Raw genomic sequence first — 19,030 nt, 5'->3', positions numbered from 1 at the left:
CTGCCAAAATAATAGCTCACAATGATGTCCCTTTCACATAATTACTCGTTTCAACTCTTGCCAGAATGAGGAATGCTGAGCAGAGTATGAGTTCTAGAGTAAGATCCACGTTCAAGTATGAACTCAGCCGCGTACTAACTGTGTGACCCTGAGCAAGTCGAGCCTCTCTGGGCCTCTGTCTCCTCATCAATAAAATATGGATACTTATACATTTTGTGAGGATTAGAGTTACGAGGATTAAAATGAGATAAGGGTTTGTAGAGTACTTACTACTACACTTGGCAAATGGAAAGTAATAATAAATGATGGCAATTATCACTATTATTTTTACTGCCTATCAATCAAGAAACAAAATCATGAGTGCTTTTAAGGGCAGTGACTACATCTTATTTTGTTTATTCCTCAATCCCTGGCACCCAGTACACAACAGGCCTTAAATAAAATGCTGACTGAAGTGTATATAAAATTAGCTATTAATTTCTCTGAGCTTCAATTTCCTTTTCTGGTAAAATCATAAAAATACCTTCCTTGCAGAGATAAGACCTGATCTACGTAAGACGCTTAGATCAATAATAGCTACCAATGGATTAACAATGGTTCACAATAAATGACAGCTATTATATTAGTGAACTTGTCCCTGCAGATTTCAACATGCATCAAGGCTGAGGGGAGAGAATAAATACAATTTTTCTTCTGAATTAGTATTTGAGTCCCAAGATATCTCACAGATGAACCATTACCTTTATTTGAGCTCAGGAAAGAAAACTCTCCATTTCCAGGCACATATCCCAGTGAGCTAACTAATAAAGTGATCATCTTTAGACTGCCACAAGCACTTTTGGCAAAGCAGCCAAAATAATTCTTTACCACAGAGGGGGTGAAAGAGGAGTATTTCAAAGAATCTATGCACTTAGGACATAATATTTACAAAAAGTGCTATGAAAAACAATGTATCAATTGTTTTTGGGCCTTCAAATGAAAGCTTTTAAGATATCAACACTATTTTTAAATACATTGCCAAATTATTAAGGAAATACAAGATTTATGAAGGTATTCAATTACCTTAAAATGTATTTTCTTTCACAAAAATCAAAATACTTGGGAATGCATTATTTAAAAAATAACCCTCCAGGGGAGAAAAAAATCACCAAATTCAATGGGGGGAACAAAAGACTACTGACGTGAAAACAAAAATAATTATGTATAAATCATTGCATTCCTGTGCTGGTACTTAAACAGTTATCTAAGAAAAAAATAAAGGTCTAACATACGAGAGGACTCAAAAAAATTGCACAGATCAGTAATTTGTGCAGTTTTAATTTTCCATGTCTAATTTGACAGAAACCTCAAATTTCATACAAAAGTGCTTAATAAATGGTTTGCAGTCCTATTTCTGCAATTACTCTGCTGAAAGGAAAATAGGCTACTCAGCACTCATTTGCTTTGAGTTAAAGTTGTCTGTTTCATATCCTGGAAACCTATCATGCCTTGTTTTACAGAGGCATTTCATGGTTTACAGTATTATATATTGGAGTAAAAATACCATTTAAAAATCACTAAAAAGAAGAGTTGGTAGTGACTTTCAGGACAACTAGGACGAACATATTATAGTAAAACATGGGAGAATTTTATGGTATATGAACTATATCAAAACAAAGCTTTTTTAAAAAAAAAATGCATGTAGAGAACAGCAAAATCTTGCTAGAATCTGGGTAATGAGTATATGAGTCAATTCTACTGTTCTATTGTGAATATGTTTTACAATCATAATTTTGTTTTTTAATTAAACCAGCCATCACGCACCCACATTCTGAGGTCAACCATCCATATGCCAATGATGAAGTTGCTGAAGAGGTTAAAATGTAAAGTGACAGAGCCCTACGTGGACCAAGCACAACAACCAGGCAAGAGCTGTATAGATTTTACCACCAAACTTGGTCAACACCAAACTTCCATTTAACATGGTGTCTTCTCTTTCCCCAAAAGAAATGCTTTAAACTGACCAAAATCAAACTAAAACTGATGCTAGAAAAGAAAAAATAAACATCTGTTCATTTATTCGCAACAGGATGGATTTTATTAAGCTTAACATACACATGTATGTTATATGTGTATATGTGTGTGTGTGTGTGTGTGTGTATAGTCAAAAATTCATTCATCCTTCCATCAACCCAAATATTTCTTGAGAAGCAACTATTATGTGCCATTGTTACTGGGAATACAGTAATCAACAAAGCAGATAAAATTTGCCCTCAAGAAGTTTATAATCTGGGAGGAAAGATAGACATGTTATATTACCTTACCCCATCTATTCAGTGGGCAATCTGACAGTACATCCTACTAAATTAACCGGGGAAAGGAAATGAACACTGGGCAAAGACAATATGGAAAAACCAAAGAGGTAACCAAAAACAGTACAACTCAAATCCCTAATCTAAATAGGAAAAACAGTCATTTATTGGATTGTTTGGAAACCAGCTAGGTTTCCAAAAGAAAACTTCTATCTTGTCTTATACATACAATCTGTCCTATCAAAAAAGTCTCCCTTTTCAAAAAGATAAATAAACATTACCTTCAGATATCCTTTCAAACAAAAGAGTAACTTTAACCATTTAACTAAGCCAATCTCAATTATTCATAATTCATATATAGTATTACTCAATGTCCAGCTGTACAATATTCCTTCCAAGTTGCCATAAATCTTGGCAGAACAGAAAGATAAGTTTAAACCTGGGTGTATTTCATGTTACAAAGAGGTTCAACAGCCACAGCCAACTCATCCCACTTTTAAATTTTCAGATTTCAAGAAGAGAAGGAAAGGGATGGAGAAAAAAAGAAAGACTTGAAAAACAACACTATTGGATAGAGGCAAAAGTTCAGGGCCATTCTTATATAGCCCCATTAAAAGAACAGATTCTCATTCATGATAAAAATTTAATTAAATATACATACCAAGCTATCAGAATTCTCCTTTCTGCCATCACATATTAAGGTTTCTCTGGCAAGGTTATCTACACAAAAGATTCCTCTGAACAATGAACGGTTCCTCTGAACAATGGGCTATAAGCAATGATGAAAAGGAACTTGCATGTCCTGTCTTAGGAAACTACCCAGACACACTATTTATCAAATAATTCTATTTACTGTACTGTATTAGAAAAAGTGTTTACAGTAATAAGGTTGGCAAGAATATTAAGAAAATTAGTTACTCCAAGCAAAATAGAAAGGAGTCGTTGCAACTCTGAAGAATCCTCACTAAAGTGAAAATAACCTCTGTCCCATTTCATGTCCAAGAGCCTAAGTTTTATCTTTCTCTGGCCATCCTTCTAGGACTCATGAAAGGTGAGTCAGCAAATACCATTTCACAGAACAAAAGAACTCAAGGGCAAAAGAAGAGCAGTAACCTGCTCAAGGTCACACAGTCAATTATGTGACAGAACCCCGCTAAATTGGGACTACTGTCTCCTTCCAACTATAAACCTTGCCAAGTTAAAGCCATTTTACCAGGGGGTGGGAGGAGAGGAGATGGAATCAGGTGACAAGCAGTAGTGAGGCAACTAGCAAAGTATCTAGTTACAGAGCTATTATTTCCTAAATCAAGAGTGAAAAATAAAAGATTTTTTCCCTAGAAATTAACATGCATGCTCCATTCATTTGCCAGAGTCTCTGCTCCAACAACATCCTGGCCTTCAACATGCTCAAAGGGATGAATCAAGGACAATTCCATTCAAGGGACTACGGAAGAGAAAGTTGCATTACATGACCCAGGTCTTTCCCCAACCATTCCACCCTGTGTCTTCTGTTGGGTCCACATAATCCACTCCCCTGCATTACGCAGAAGATATGCACCCAAAAAATGTGTGTGATATGAGCCAAACTGGGCTGAAAGCTAGCGGGGTAAGAAAAGATGTTTAGAACTTCATGGTGCATACCTGTATCTTTCTTACTGAGGGCTTGCTTACTCCTTCTCGCCCAACACTCCAGTACTACTAAAATGAACCTAAAAAACTGGTTTTTCAACTTCCTATATAGGTTACACATGAACTAATTAAATGTTTGTAAAATACTTTGAAGATGTGAACAAATGTGTAAATGTTAATTATTAATGTCCATCCACAAAGCTTCTGTATGTGAAGGAAAATACAATTCTACTGGCAAGTTTCTGCTACTTTCAAGGCACAAACATGGAAGACTGGCATGTTTTTAATAATTCTAGGAAAACTTTAAGAGCAGACCACATTGATTTTCTATTTACACCAAGAACAAGATGGAATTTTAAACTGGCTACTTTGGATATAATTATATCAAAGTGAAAAAAATGTGACTTATGGCATATATAATAAAACTAGAGTTATGTATATAGTCACAACGTCCCAGACGAAAGTTGTAGTTCACTGACTTGAGAGAAGCAAACTTAAATCTCTAAACCCTAGTTTTTTTCATCAAAAAAGGGAGAAATAATAATATCTATCTTATAGGATTACTGCAAGGAATTAAGACAATGTAGATGAACATAACATGTAGGTAAACACACAAAAGTTTCTTAAAACTTTACTTTTCTGAAAACACCTTTTAGAAAATGACCTAAAAAAACCCCTCTAGACTGGACATACACACTATTCTATGCTCTAAAGATACACACAGCACTATTTTGGCAGGAATGCCCAAGCAAAAGCTTCGGCTATTACTGCTCACTGACCCATGAATGCCTTTACTCCCTGAAGAGAGGAAGCACCTCAGCCAGCCCACAAGGCTTCATGTGATCAAATGAACACTTAGAACTCTACTTCCCAACTCTTGTTACCATATTTTTTTCCCCAAATAACTCCCAAACTGCAAAGTCTCATCTATAGTTCCTTTGTATTCTGAGCCCAGCCGCTCTGCGTACAAAGCATCCAAGAGGATGTACACTCTGTGTACAAAGCATCCAAAAACCATTTTCTTCCAGCTTGTTAAAGGTAAAAGAAATTATTTCCATGCAATGTCACAATGGACCTCCCTTCTCCCACTCCAGAAACACACCCACTTAGACAAGGCAGAACTCAAATGCCAAGACAAAGATGACAGATTAATTTACAGATACTACCCAAATGACTGAGTATGTTTTTAGAAGTGATTCATGAATTACTGAAAATGTCAAATTTGTCAAAAGCCCCTGTCATATCCACCACCTTTAGGACAGCTATCACCTGGGAAAAAGGATTCTTCTAAAAATCTAAGTTAATGTTGATGGTATAATTCAGATTTTAAAACAAAACAACTTCATGCTCAGTTCAATTATTCTGAAGAAATCTGCCCACCACAATGCAACATAAAGTACCCTTTCAACAAAATGGGGCCACAGTTAGCCTGGTGGGAAGAGTATGTGCTAACAATTTTTCCAGGAACTGTTATGTACTCATTTCAAAACCACCCAGAGCCAGGTGCAGTGGTGTGTGCCTGTAGTCACAGCAACTAGGAAGGCTGGAGTGGGGGGATCACTTAAACCCAAGAGTTCAAGTCCAGCCTAGGCAACACAGCAAAACCTCATTTCTTGACAAAAAAAAAAGAAAAAAAATACTCTTAACTGATTCCCATCTATGATTCAGATTATTCTGTAATCCCAGCACTTTGGGAGGCCAAGGCGGGTGGATCACGAGGTCAGGAGATCAAGACCATCCTGGCCAACATGGTGAAACCCGTCTCTACTAAAACTACAAAAATTAGCCGGGCGTGGTGGTGCATGCCTGTAGTCCCAGCTACTCAGGAGGCTGAGGCAGAAGAATCGCTTGAACCTGGGAGGCGGACGTTGCAGTGAGCCGAGATAGCGCCACTGCACTCCAGCCTTGGCGACAGAGCGAGACTCCATCTCAAAAAAAAAAAAAAAAATTATTAAGTGCTCATGTTAAGATGATAGACTATATATAGTAAAAAAAAAAAATGGAATAAGTAATATCAGCAACCACAAACAAATGAAATCCATTACCCTAGAAACTCACCAACTGAGCCCAACCTCAAAAAATATTATTAACTCCTTTTATTAAGAATAAGAATAGGGCCGGGCACGGTGACTCACGCCTGTAATCCCAGCACTTTGGGAAGCGGAGGTGGGTGGATCACGAGGTCAGGAGTTCAAGAATAGCCTGGCCAACATGGTGAAACCTCATCTCTACTAAAAATACAAAAATTAGCCTGGCATGGTGGCACATGCCTACAGTCCCAGCTACTCGGGAGGCTGAGGCAGAAGAATTGCTTGAACCTGGGAGGCGGAGGTTGCAGTGAGCCGAGGTCGCGCCACTGCACTCCAGCCTGGGTGACAGAGCAAGACTGTCTCAGAAAAAAAGAATAAGGGGGCCAGGTGCAATGGCTCACACCTATGATCCCAGCACTTTGGGAGGCCAAGGTGAGTGGATCGCTTGAGCCTAAGAGTTCAAGAACAGCCTGGACAACCTGGCAAAACACCATCTCTACAAAAAGTACAAAAATTAGCTGGACGTGGTGGTGCACACCGGTGGTCCCAGCTGCTCGGGAAGCTAAGGTGGGAGAATCACTTGAGCCCAGAAGGCAGAGGCTGCAGTGAGCTGAGATCGCGCCACCGCACTCCAGCCTGGTCAAAGGAGTGAGACCCTGTCTTAAAAAAAAAAAAAAAAAAAAAAAGGAATAAAGACAAATACACACTGCAGAAAATCAGAAGATCAAAAGTTACCCTCATCTACTTTGCAGTAGCCTCCTTCCAGACTATCTTCGTATATGTGTATGTGAAGTACATTCAAATAATACACTAGCATCACATAAAAACGTCATTATCTTTCCACTATCACCAATATCCTTAGAGTATACAAATGGAAAATAGAGTTCACTAATATTTTTATCATGCTCAGAGAAGAGAAGTTTTCAGCATGTTTGGAATCCTAACTAATTCTGATATAATATGCAAGATACTTGTTTTAGGTCACTACTATCTTCCTTCATTCATATCTAGTCTTCCTTTAGTTACTATACATAGTGGTGGTTGTTTTATGACTCATGATTACTAACTACTATGCCATGAGCCCCTATTATGGAGCTTTATACAGCCCTAATTCCCACTAAAACCTCCCACTCTCCCTTCTCTATCTACAATTCTCTAATTCATACACCCAGTCCAGACCATCACTGAACTCCAGAACTGTATATCCAAATGCTTACTGATACCTTCACTTAAAAATTTCACAGATCTCAAACTTAGCATGTCAACAGGGAAATCACAATTTCAACCTCTCAGCAAACTGATTCCACATCTTCCCCATTTACCCAGTTGTTCAGGTAAAACACCTAGGAATCCTCCTTAATTTCTTTCTTTCCTTTAGAACCTTTTTCCAATCTGTAAGTAATCCTATAGTTCTATTTTCAGTGTATATGGATTCAAACCACTTCTCACCACTTTCGCTGCTACCACCCTAATCCAAGCCACCATCTTCTCCAGCCTGAACTATTGTAAATCTCTTAACTAGTCTCTCTGTTTCCACTACTGCTCCCTATGCCAAGAGTAAAGTTTTTAAAGCCTAAATGAACTCTTGTCATGCCTTGCTCAAATCCTTCAGCTGTTTCCCACCATACTTAAGAGCCTATTTGATCTGGTCTCTGGCTACACATACAAACCTTATCTCCTCACACTCTTTCTCACCCATTCCAGCCACACCAGGCTCCCTGTTCATTCTCCCATCTCAGGCCCTTTGCACTTGATGTTCCTTCCATACTGAACATACTTCCTCTGAATCTTCATGTGGGCTTGCTCCCTTGACTTTCTTCAGGTCTGTTCAAATCTCACCTCCTCAGTAAGGCCTTGTCTGACCTCCCCAATCTCTGCTAATACTCTTCATATCCTTCCTAGAATCATCACCACCAGACACGCCTGCAACTGTTTGTTCACTCATTTATTTTCTACTTCTGTCAATAGGATATAGATTAATGGCAGCAACTACAGATGTCACTGAATCGCTATTACCTAGAACCGTGCCTGACAAAAGATACTTGAAAAAATTAACAAACAACCCTACAAGGTATGTCATATAAGCATTTGCCAAAAGAGAAAAGAGAAGATTAGATTTCAGAGACAAATAACTTACCTAAAGCTGCATGGTAAATAAATAGCAAATGCGCCTGAAAGAGCCAGCACCCTACCCACTGACTCACTACAACCTGTGACATAAAGCATATATGCTAAGAAACAAAAACGCAAAAGCAAGCATTTCTACATGAAAACACCAGATCACAAGTGTTACAGATCTTTTAGAATTTGTCTAGCAGGTTTTCAGGTATTCACTGGAAGACTCCCCCACGGGGGGGCAGAAAATAATAGATTACAGTGATCTTTCTCTTTCTGTTCATCACCATAGCAATTCATTTCTTTGATTAATCTTAGGTATGTACCATGTGCCTCTTCAACTAAAAGATATCTACATTTTTTTGTATTTCCCACAAAGCAATGGCTGAGCTACTGTCAGAAGATAGTCAACAAATACTTCTTTGTTATTTATACCCCCAAAGATTTTGAGAATCCTGTAATGAAACTTAAAGAACCACCAACAAAGCATACTCACTCAAAGGACTTCAGCTGCTAACCATGATGGAGTAACTGGATCCAGATTTATCCTGGCATCCTCCCTAACTACTAGAAAAGTGGACAAAATGTATGAGGCAGCATCCTTTAGAGCCTGAACAACAGGCAGCACAGAACTGCAGTCCCAAAGAGAAGGGAACAAATGAGATAAGCCCTAAAATCGCCCCAGCTTTCTGGCTGGAGGTACCTTCTAGACCACGGTGCAATGAGGAGGATCAAGCACAACATGGCGGCCTTGTCAAGTTTAGAAGACAAACAGAGCTTGGGAAGGCTAAGGAGTCTGAAAATTGCAGAGTACGAGAGGAGGGAGTTACATGAAAAAGGAGCTCCAGAAATCAGCACAGAGGCCCCATGAGTCTCACACAGAGTAGTAAGCCAAGCATGCATATTGTAAAAATACATGAGGGCAAGCAAAGAATCACCCAGGAAATGTAAGCTAAATGATCCCCAAAGTTTACACAGGGCTGGGAGACATTTGTGTTCTCAACTAATACAGTCCTCACGGGGAGCCCAATTCTTCAATGAAAACTACAGGAGCTTCATGCCTTAGTAATGGGGTGTAACAAGCAACTTACACTCATAAGTTTGGCAACTTAACTTGCCAAAACAAAGTATGATACTCTTTAATGCAATGGTTCTTGTGTTTGAAATAACTTTTCCCCCGAGGAGACATTTGACATTTAACAGTTAAGGACTCAACAACTATCATGAATATTATACATGTGATCAAGAATCTATTTTAAAAATGAACATAACTGGAAACAAATGGAAGAAATAAAAAAAGATTCAGTAGCAAATGGAACCCAGAGACATGTAAAAAATAATACATCACGACTAAATGAGTATTATCACAAGAATGCAAAGCTATTTCAACATATTATACCAAATTAAAGAAGAAAAAACATATGATTATGTCAATAAATACAGAAAAACCTTTGTAACATTCAATATCTATTCATGATAAAAACTCTCAACAAACTAAACACAGAAGACAACTTCCTCAACTTGATAAAAGACATCTACAAAAACAAATACCTATGGCTACCATCATATTAATGGTCAAACACTCAGTGTTTTCCCCTCTAACATCAGGAAAAAAAAAAGGATGCCCACTTGTAAAACTCCTATTACACATTACACTGAGGGTCCTAGACAATTCGGCAAAGTAACAAAAAGAAATCACGCCCGGCGCGGTAGCTCACACCTGTAATCCTAGCACTTTGGGAGGCTGAGGCTGGCAGATCACTTGAGGTCAGGAGTTTGAGACCAGCCTGGCCAACATGGTGAAACCCAGTCTCTACTTTAAAAAAAAAAAAAAAAAAAAAAATTAGCCGGGCGTGACAACATGCACCTGTAATCCCAGCTACTTAGGAGGCTGAGGCACGAGAATCACTTGAACCTGGGGGGCCACAGGTTGCAGTGAGCCGAGATCGCACCACTGCACTCCAGCCTGGGCGACAGAGCTAGACTCCATCTCAAAAAAAAAAAAAAAAAAAAAAAAAGGAAATGAAAGTATACAAAGTGAAAACGAAGAAATCAAACTGCCCTTATTTGCCAATGACATTAATGTCTATGCAGAAAATTCCAAAAATCTACAAAAAAAGCTTCTATTACTAAAAATGAGTTTAGCAAGGGTGTAGGATCCAAGGTCAGCAAATAAAATGATCTTTCTATATACCAGCAATGAACAACTGGAAATTGAGAAATATCGTTCACAACAGCACCAGAACACATGAAATACATGTATAAGATTACAAAACACATGCAAGATCCAATTGCTAAAAACTACAAAACACTCATCAAAAATCTAAGGTCTAAATAAATAGAAATGCCATGTTCATGGCTCATTATTAAAATGTCAATTGCCTCCTAACTGATTTCCAGCTTCAACACAATGCCAATCAAAAACCACAGCAGCCTGGGCATGGTGGCTCATGCCTGTAATCCCTACACTTTGGGAGGCCACAATGGGAGGATCGCTTCATCCTGGGAGTTTGAGACCAGCCTGGGCAACACAGACTCTGCCTCTACAAAAATAAAAAAATTAGCCAGGTAGTGCATGACTGTGATCCCAGCTACTTGGGAGGCTGACGTGGCAGAATCACTTGGGCCCAGGAGATCAAGGCTGTGGTGAGTGGTGATCCTACCACTGCATTCCACACTGGACAACTGAGTGAGATCCTATCCGTTTTTTGTTTTTTTTTTTTTTTTTGAGACGGAATCTTGCTCTGTCACCCAGGCTGGAGTGAAGTGGCGCAATGTCAGCTCACTGTAACCTCCATCTCCCGGGTTCAAGCAATTCTCCTGTCTCAGCCTCCCAAGTAGCTGGGATTACAGGTGCCAGCTATTTTTTGTATTTTTAGTAGAGACGGGGTTTTGCCATGTCAGCCAGGCTGGTCTCGAACTCCTGATCTCAGGTGATCCACCCGCCTCAGCCTCCCAAAGTGCTAGGATTACAGGCGTGAGCCACCATACCCGGCTGAGACCTCATCTTAAAAAAGAAAAAGAAAAAAAAGAAAAAGAAAAACCCAGCAGGACTTGTGGATAACAGCAAAATAAATCTAAAATATGCACAAAAATGCAATGCAACTAAAATACCCAAAAAACAATTCTGAAGAATAATAAGGTAACTCACACTACCTGATTTTAAAACTTACTCTAAGGTGACAGTAACCAACGGTGAGGTGACAGAGAAATGAAAGACACAGATCAATGGAATACGAGAGAGAATCCAGAAACAGATCCACACATTTATGATCAACTTGCAAAAAAAAGGCACAAAGGTAATGAACAGAGAAAGGACAGTCTTTTCAAAAACTGTTGCTGGGGGCCGGGCGCGGTGGCTCAGTCTTGTAATCCCAGCACTTTGGGAGGCCAAGGCGGGCGGATCACGAGGTCAGGAGATTGAGACCACGGTGAAACCCCGTCTCTACTAAAAATACAAAAAATTAGCCGGGCGTGGTGGCGGGCGCCTGTAGTCCCAGCTACTCAGAGAGGCTGAGGCAGGAGAATGGCGTGAACCCGGGAGGCGGAGCTTGCAGTGAACCGAGATTGCGCCACTGCACTCCAGCCTGGGCGACAGAGCGAGACTCCGTCTCAAAAAAAAAACTGTTGCTGGAAAAATTGTAAATCCATCCACAAAAAAATAAACTCAATGCATACCTTGCACCATTTAGGAAAATTAAATCAAAGCGGATAATAAATGTAAATGTAAAATTTTAAGCGATAAAACTTCTAGGAGAGCCGGGCACAATAGCTCACGCCTGTAATCCCAGCACTTTGGGAGGCTGCAGTGGGCGGCTCACTTGAGGTCAGGCGTTCGAGACCACCCTGGCCAACATGGTGAAACCCCATCACTACTAAAAATACAAAAATTAGTCTGGCGTGGTGGTGGGTGCCTGTAATCCTAGCTACTCGGGAGGCTGAGGCAGGAGAATCACTTGAACCTGGGAGGTGGGGGTTTCACTGAGCAAGATCTCACTCACTCCAGCCTGGACGACAAAGCGAGACTCCATCTCTAAAAAAAAAAAAATAATAACTTCTAGGAGAAAATGTAGGGGAAAGTCTTTGAGATCTTAAGTTAGGCAAAGATTTCTAAACTATTATACCAAAAGCATGATCCACTCAGGGGAAAAAAAAAAACACACACTGGATATCACAAAAATTAAGAACTTCTGCTCTTCAAAAGACATTATTAAGACAAGTAGGCCAGACACAGTGGCTCGCACCTGTAATCCCAGCACTTTGGGAGGCCGAGGCAGGTGGATCACTTGAAGTTAGGAGTTCAGGATCAGCCTGGCCAACATGGAGAAGCCCCAACTCTACTAAAATACAAAAATTAGCTGGGTGTGGTGGTGTGTGCCTGTAATCCCAGCTACTCGGGGGGTTAAGGCAGGAGAATCACTTGAACCCAGGAGGCAGAGGCTGCAGCGAGCCAAGATCGCACCACTGTACTCCAGTCTGGGTGACAGAGCCAAACTCCATTTCGAAAGAAACAAACAAAAAAAGACATAATTAAGACAAGTAAAAACAGACTAGGAGAAAATAGTTATTTGCAAATCATATATTTGATTCCAGAGTATATACAAAAACTCTTTTTTTAAGCAAAAGATTTTGAATTGACATCAAAGAATGACAAATAATCAGATGAAAAGATACTTAATATCATTAGTCATTGGGCAAATGAATAAAAAGGCTACATTCTGTGTGATTCCATTTTTACAACATTCTTGAAAAGGCAAAAAACCATGGAGACAGAAAACAGATCAGCAATTTCCAGAGTCTGGGGGTAGAGAACCAGTTGAGTACAAAAGGGCTCAGAAGAATTCTGGAGGATGAAGGAACTGTCCTATTTGAAGCAGTGGATATATGAATGTATACACCTGTCAAAACTCAGAGAATGTTACACTAAAATGGCGGAATTTTAGTGAATGTAAACTATACATATGAATAATTAAAGAATGAAAAAATAGAGACTAAAGAGATATAATGATGTGCTGAGTGAACTTTCATTTTACCCTGTCCAAAATTTTTCTTAATCAACTATAAAAGGTATTTGGGGGACAAATAGAGAAAGTTGAACAGGTATTGAATAATATTATAGAATTAATGTTAATCTTTCTTGTTGTGAATAACTGCAGTTGGTTATGTAGAAAAAGGGTCAGCAAACTTCTGTAAAAGGCCAGACAGTAAATATTTTCTGCTTTGTAGATCACACGGTCTCTGCTGTAACTGCTCAACTCTGCCACTATAGCACCAAAGTAGCCAGAGAAGAGCTTACAGAGCGACATAAATGGTAAAAAACCTCACACCTTTTCCTTCTCTCCATACTAGCATCCATATCATACAAACACACTGATATCCACCTTCCCCAGGCACTGAACACAGCATTGCCTCACACAAATGTTCATACAATCACGGTATTTCAGTACCAGGTCCATCCTTCCAGCAAGGTCTGACAAAAACACATTATCCATTCATCTTCTATTTATAACGTCACAATCAACTTGTAGGTGGATGAGAAAACTATAAATATGAGGACAAACGCATGAAACAAACTTTCTTCCACTGACCAGTGAGGACAGATGCATGAAACAAACTTTTTTTTTTTTTTTTTGAGATGGAGTCTTGCTCTGTCGCCCAGACTGGAGTGCAGTGGCACGATCTCGGCTCATTGCAACCTCCACCTCCCAGGTTCAAGCAATTCTCCTGCCTCAGCCTCCCAAGTAGCTGGGATTACAGGCACCTGCCACCCTGCGGGCTAGTTTTTGTATTTTTAGTAGAGATGGGGTTTCACCATGTTGGCCAGGCTGGTCTTGAACTCCTGACCTCAAGTGATCCGCCCGCCTCAGCCTCCCAAAGTGCTGGGATTACAGGCATGAGCCACCACGCCAGGCTATGAAACAAACTTTCTTCCACCCACGGCTTTCTCCTCTCTCTCCCCACTTACAGCAGTAAGACAGCCTAACCTGGGAAAGAGAGAGGGAAGCTACTTCCAAATGGACGCCTGTCCCCATCAGTAATAACCAAGTCTATTCAAGTGCTAGATGTTAACTTTAAAAGAAGGGAACATCAAAAGTCCAAGTTTCTTCGCCTAGCTTTGTCAGGAATGTTTTTACCCTCAATCTGTAAGTGTGACCAAATATAATTTTTAAAGGTTCATCCTCGATCTGTAAGTTTGATCAAATATGATTTTTAAAGGTTTACTATAATCTCTTCATCAGAAAACTAATGGAAACATGGAATAAAATCTAAAGAAATGTCCTTAACAGGTAAATATTTCTACAATGTATCTACTCCATCTGGTACTGTAAGTATTCTAAACTATGCTAGTATAGCTGCTTTAAATCACTGCCTTCTTCTGTAAATGGTGTCACCTTTAAAGTGTTATCTTGAAGAGGAAGTGAGTGATTTGCTCATGTCTCTGTACTGAACACTGTTAGCACCCAGTCCAGTGCTACCTTAAACAAGTTTGAGAAATACAGACATAATCCACACTTGTGATTTGTCAAGACTAAGGTAAAATAAAGTTGGAACTCATATCCTCTTATGACTGATGTACTGAAAACAATCCATCTCTCACCATTTCCTAAATAGCATAGTCACAAAGAGCTCTACCCTACCAAGCCACTCTGCAAGTCCCACTCTCAAAGGAAGACTCACAGGTGACTGAGAAGATAAACTCGCTATTGTTTCCATTATCCTTCAGTTCATCTGGCACCTTTGAAGAAATAGATTTGGATAAGACTCACAAGTCTCAGGGCCCCTTCTTTATGAAAGAAATTGCTAAACCTCTACACTCAGAAGCATCAGACTTTTAAGAATGCTTAAGTCATGTAAAAATGTATCAAAATTATTATCATTACAGCTACCAGGAAACAGCTACCTACTTCATGTTAGATACTGTAGTTAAGTACTTCACATAGTTTCAGTGATTCCTAAGAACACCGCAAAGCACGTTACTAACGCTTATGGAGTAGGAAACTGATGCTCTGAGAGGCTATGCAACTAGTCAATGGAAATGTGGAGATCTGAACTCTACCTAGTTCCAAAGGGTGTACTTTTTTCTAAAATTTCTGATTTTTTTCCAATTTCACAATGGAGGGAGAGTTGTGACTAGATTTGTCCAACAATTTTAATAATTTCACCGGCTGGGTGAAGTGGCTCACGCCTGTAATTCCAACACTGTGGGAGGCTGAGGTGGGAGGATGGCTTGGGTCCAGGAGTTAGAGACAACTGGGCAACAGTGAAGATTCCGACTCTAAAAAAAATAATAATAATTTCACAAAAAGCGGGGGGCCCATTTCTAAATTGGAACCTCTTGTTGAAATCCTTGGAGCACTAGTTAAGCCTACTTCTTTTCAAAAAATAATCGACAGATTAAAAAAAGATTAGAAATCCTTTTAAAGTAAATGTCATCACAGATCTGAAAGTGAAATGTCATTTTGGACAGGTCCCCAGAGTTAGTGGCTCTCTCCTGTGTACGCTAGCTACCACTAGGCAGTAAAAATAATTTACCCAATTCAAACACATACCGTGCCTGCACTATGTTAAGACCACTGGCAAAGAGGGTACAAAGCTAAATAAGGTCTATCACAGCCCTCAAGGAGTTAAAGGACTAGAAGAGGAGTCCATTTATACTATAGTATGTGTGCAGTTACCATTTAGTCAAGGCAAACAAAGTGTGAGAAATCCTAAAACAATAGCACCTACAGTATAACATGCCATCACCGCCCAGAGAAGGAAAGCAACTGGTGCACTCGTCACGTTATGTTATAAGTAGCACTTGCTTACATTATGTCCCTCCCTGACAATCCCTTCCCTACAATCACACACACACAACCACAAAATCAGGAAGGGAAGCCATCGAGTGAGCATTGTGAATCCCAAAAGTGGCTCTGTAGTTTAAAAGTGCAATGCCTGTGCCTGAAGAAAATTTGTCTTTAGCTTCATCAGGTGAAGAAAAGTGGTTTTATAACACAAGGCCCACCAAACCAGAAAAGCCCAGGAACGCTTCTCCACGGGACTCACTTGGCATGAGAAATCACTCAGAGCCAACTGACACACACAGTATTTCTCAAATTTTTCTTTTTCATTTAGCAGATGGTAAAGGAATACAACTGAAGTTAACAATATATGACATTCTGGCCATTTTGCTCCACTATGAATGACAGACATTTAAGCTAGTTCCATCTGGGGAATTGAAACAATCATGTTCCTATCAGAAGCCACACAAACCAAATTAAGTGTTAATATGTGCACCCAAACTTGACAAAACTTGTACTTAATGCAGCCTGCAAATCCCCAAGAGTCCACGACGGAATACAAGAACAGTAACAATGATTTATCTCAACTGATCTTAGCTCCTTCACAAACTTGCCAATAATGACCTTTCAAGAACTGCACCGTTTGTCCTCATCTGGGCAATCCAACAGTTTAGAAAAACTGAAGAAACTGCTTCTTCGAAAAATAAAACACTTGTTGTGGGGGGGAGTACTAACAACAACAACAAAAAAAAGGCACACTGGTTTTTACTGCACTGAAGCAATAAACTCTCCAAATAACTTCATTAAAGAGTGTCATTAGCAAAGAATGAACACCAAAATACCGCTCAATCCAACTTTCATTGTGAATTCCGGGATCTAGAAAATTAAATGTGACAGTATCACTCTGCTGTAAGAACTATTTCCAAAACAAACCAAACCTATCTACCCCCTTTCTTGATTTTTTTAAAAAAAGAATGTTTCAGGGTTTTTCCTTTTTTCAACTTCACATACTTCTTGGCTTTGAAAAAAAAAAAAAAAAAAATGGCAGTGAGCCGTATTTACCAAAAAAAAAAAAAAAAAAGTTTTGTTTGGTCTCAAAGTATAGCTGCAAGCTGAGCCGGCTGGCTGCACGAGTCCCAGAGCGCGTGGGGACCGCACGGGTCTCCTGGGCAGCTCGCCTGCGACCGGCGCGGGTCAGCTGGGCCGCGCCCCCGAGAAGCCGCGGAGAGGCACCGACGGGCGGGCCGGCCCGACGTGTTTACCTTCCGCGTCGGCCCCGGGGAGCCGCTCCCTCGCGCCCGCAGCACTTGTTCGCGGCGCGGACTCCACACCGCTGCCGCCCGCCCCAGGGGAGGAGTGAGCCCGCCCCGGCGGCGCCGACCCGGGGACCCGGGGCCTCGCTGGGGGCGGAGCGCCTGAGGGAGCATCCACGGCCAGGCGCGCCCCCCACCCGGAAAGCGGCGACGGCTCCCAAGTTGGGCTGCGGAGTGGGAGGCGCGCCGAGCCCCGAGCAGACAATGCGGGAGAAGGGTGATGCGGCGGGAGGAGGGGTCCGCAGAGCTGTGGTCCCGGCGCCGCCCGGCGACCAGTCTATCCAGCCCGCCACCGAAACCCCCGCAGCCCCCGCCCCTCCTCCGGGGCCCGCCCCCACCGAGCAACCGCAGGGGACTGGCCGCGCTCCGCACCCCGACCCACAAATCACAAAACTTCCCCCAACTCCGCCAACTAAGTTGCGCTCTCACCGTGCGGCTCCCGGGGCTCCCCCGCGGGCCGAGCCGGGATAACTCCTCACCTTCGCCGCAGAGAAAGACAATAGGCGGCCGCTCTCCCGGCGGCGGCTAAAGCGGCGGCGACCGAGGCGAGCAATGGGCACGGCAGTCTCGGCGGAGCACAGGCGCTTCACCGTGGCTGCTCCGGCTCCGCGCTGGCCCTGCACGCAGCCCCAGCCCGCGCATGCGCCGAAAGCTGCTGGCGGGGTGGGGTGGGGGGAACGGGGCATGCGGGCAGGCGGTAACGCCTGCGAGTCCTCCCATGAGTACACGCGGAGCAAGAACTGCGAGCTGGGATTGCACGGCAGAGCTGCCCATCTCGCTGCATAAGACCAATAGTGAGGCTCCTGGGCGGGGCACTCAGGTTGCTAAGGGAGGCTGAGGTTGACCGCCGCAGCTGCTCGGCGGCAAAGTGATCAAAGTAGGGTGACTGGCAGAGGCTGCTATGGGAAATGCCCACCCACGGTCTCCTCTCCGCCCTGTCTCCAGAAACCGCCCTTCCTCTGTATGCCGGTGGTTACCTGAGCTGCAGCACTTAACCACACACATCGTGAAATGATTTACTCCTCTATTTCCCCCACTTCAACTCAGGAAGTGGGGTTTAGTCTTCTGTGTCCACAGCCTAGGACAGTCTCAGGTATTAGGTATTAAATATAGGTATTAAACAAGTGTTAGATGGATGCTCGGCGCTATGGCGGAATCACAATTGTGACAGTGCATTCCGTGAACTTCTGGCTACTCGATCACCACAAAGTCATTCCGTGTTCGAGCTGCAAAGGACCTCAGAACTCATCTGGTTGCTTTGGGAAACAAAATGTGGTCCGTGTACCAACGGTGGCCGAGGAGAATATATTAGTTTGTACACGAAGAAACTTCGTTTTTCAAATAGTTAAGTGTTTTCGGTGCGCATTAGGAGGGAAATGCCTATCACGTCAAACCACTGTTTCATTAATGTTATTTCTTAGGTCAAATAAAAAGTGGCAAACAACGAAAGCACTTCAAGAAAAGTGTTAAGTAAAAAATTGAGACACTTTATATGCAGTTCAAGAACGTGTAAAACTAGTTGATAGTGACTGAAGTAAGAACAGTGGTTAGGTAGGAGGAGAAGATTATTGCTGGGAAGGAGGAGGAGGGAACCCTCTGGGGTGCTGGCTCTGTATTTTGACCTGGGTGATGGATAACAAAAGTATATACATGAATAAAAAATACATCCAGTGCACTTTAGTGCACTTTGCACATTTTAAACATGTATTTTTAATGTCAGTTTTCAAAAATCTGGTACAGGATATCCCCCTCCCCCAAAAAAAAAGCAAAGATGCAAATGACTGCCGTTTGGGAAACACTGATCCAGGCAGGCTCACTAGCAGTGACCAAACACCTGAGAAAGGGTATTGTGAATACCTGAGGTGTGTGCC

At 41.5% G+C, this 19,030-nt stretch overlaps 1 protein-coding gene and 1 non-coding gene across 2 annotated transcripts in view; one reads left to right on the top strand and one right to left on the bottom strand.

The window, feature by feature from the left end:
- Window positions 1-17,800, bottom strand: part of AKAP13 (A-kinase anchoring protein 13) — a 335,978-nt gene extending 318,178 nt beyond the window's left edge. The window contains exon 1 of the mRNA XM_030814959.1: window positions 17,589-17,800. The gene's annotated coding sequence lies outside the window, so the exon portion shown is untranslated. The remainder of the gene's footprint in view (window positions 1-17,588) is intronic.
- On the top strand, window positions 8,235-8,296 carry LOC115835635. Its single transcript, XR_004030665.1, has one exon. It is a non-coding gene; the product is annotated as a U7 small nuclear RNA (small nuclear RNA).
- Window positions 17,801-19,030: the final 1,230 nt, after the last annotated feature.

The sequence above is a fragment of the Nomascus leucogenys genome, chromosome 6, assembly GCF_006542625.1.
Source record: "Nomascus leucogenys isolate Asia chromosome 6, Asia_NLE_v1, whole genome shotgun sequence".
Classification (NCBI taxonomy): domain Eukaryota; kingdom Metazoa; phylum Chordata; class Mammalia; order Primates; family Hylobatidae; genus Nomascus; species Nomascus leucogenys.
The sequence above is the reverse complement of the archived record's forward strand: the minus strand, read 5'-3'. Positions and strand labels throughout refer to the sequence as shown.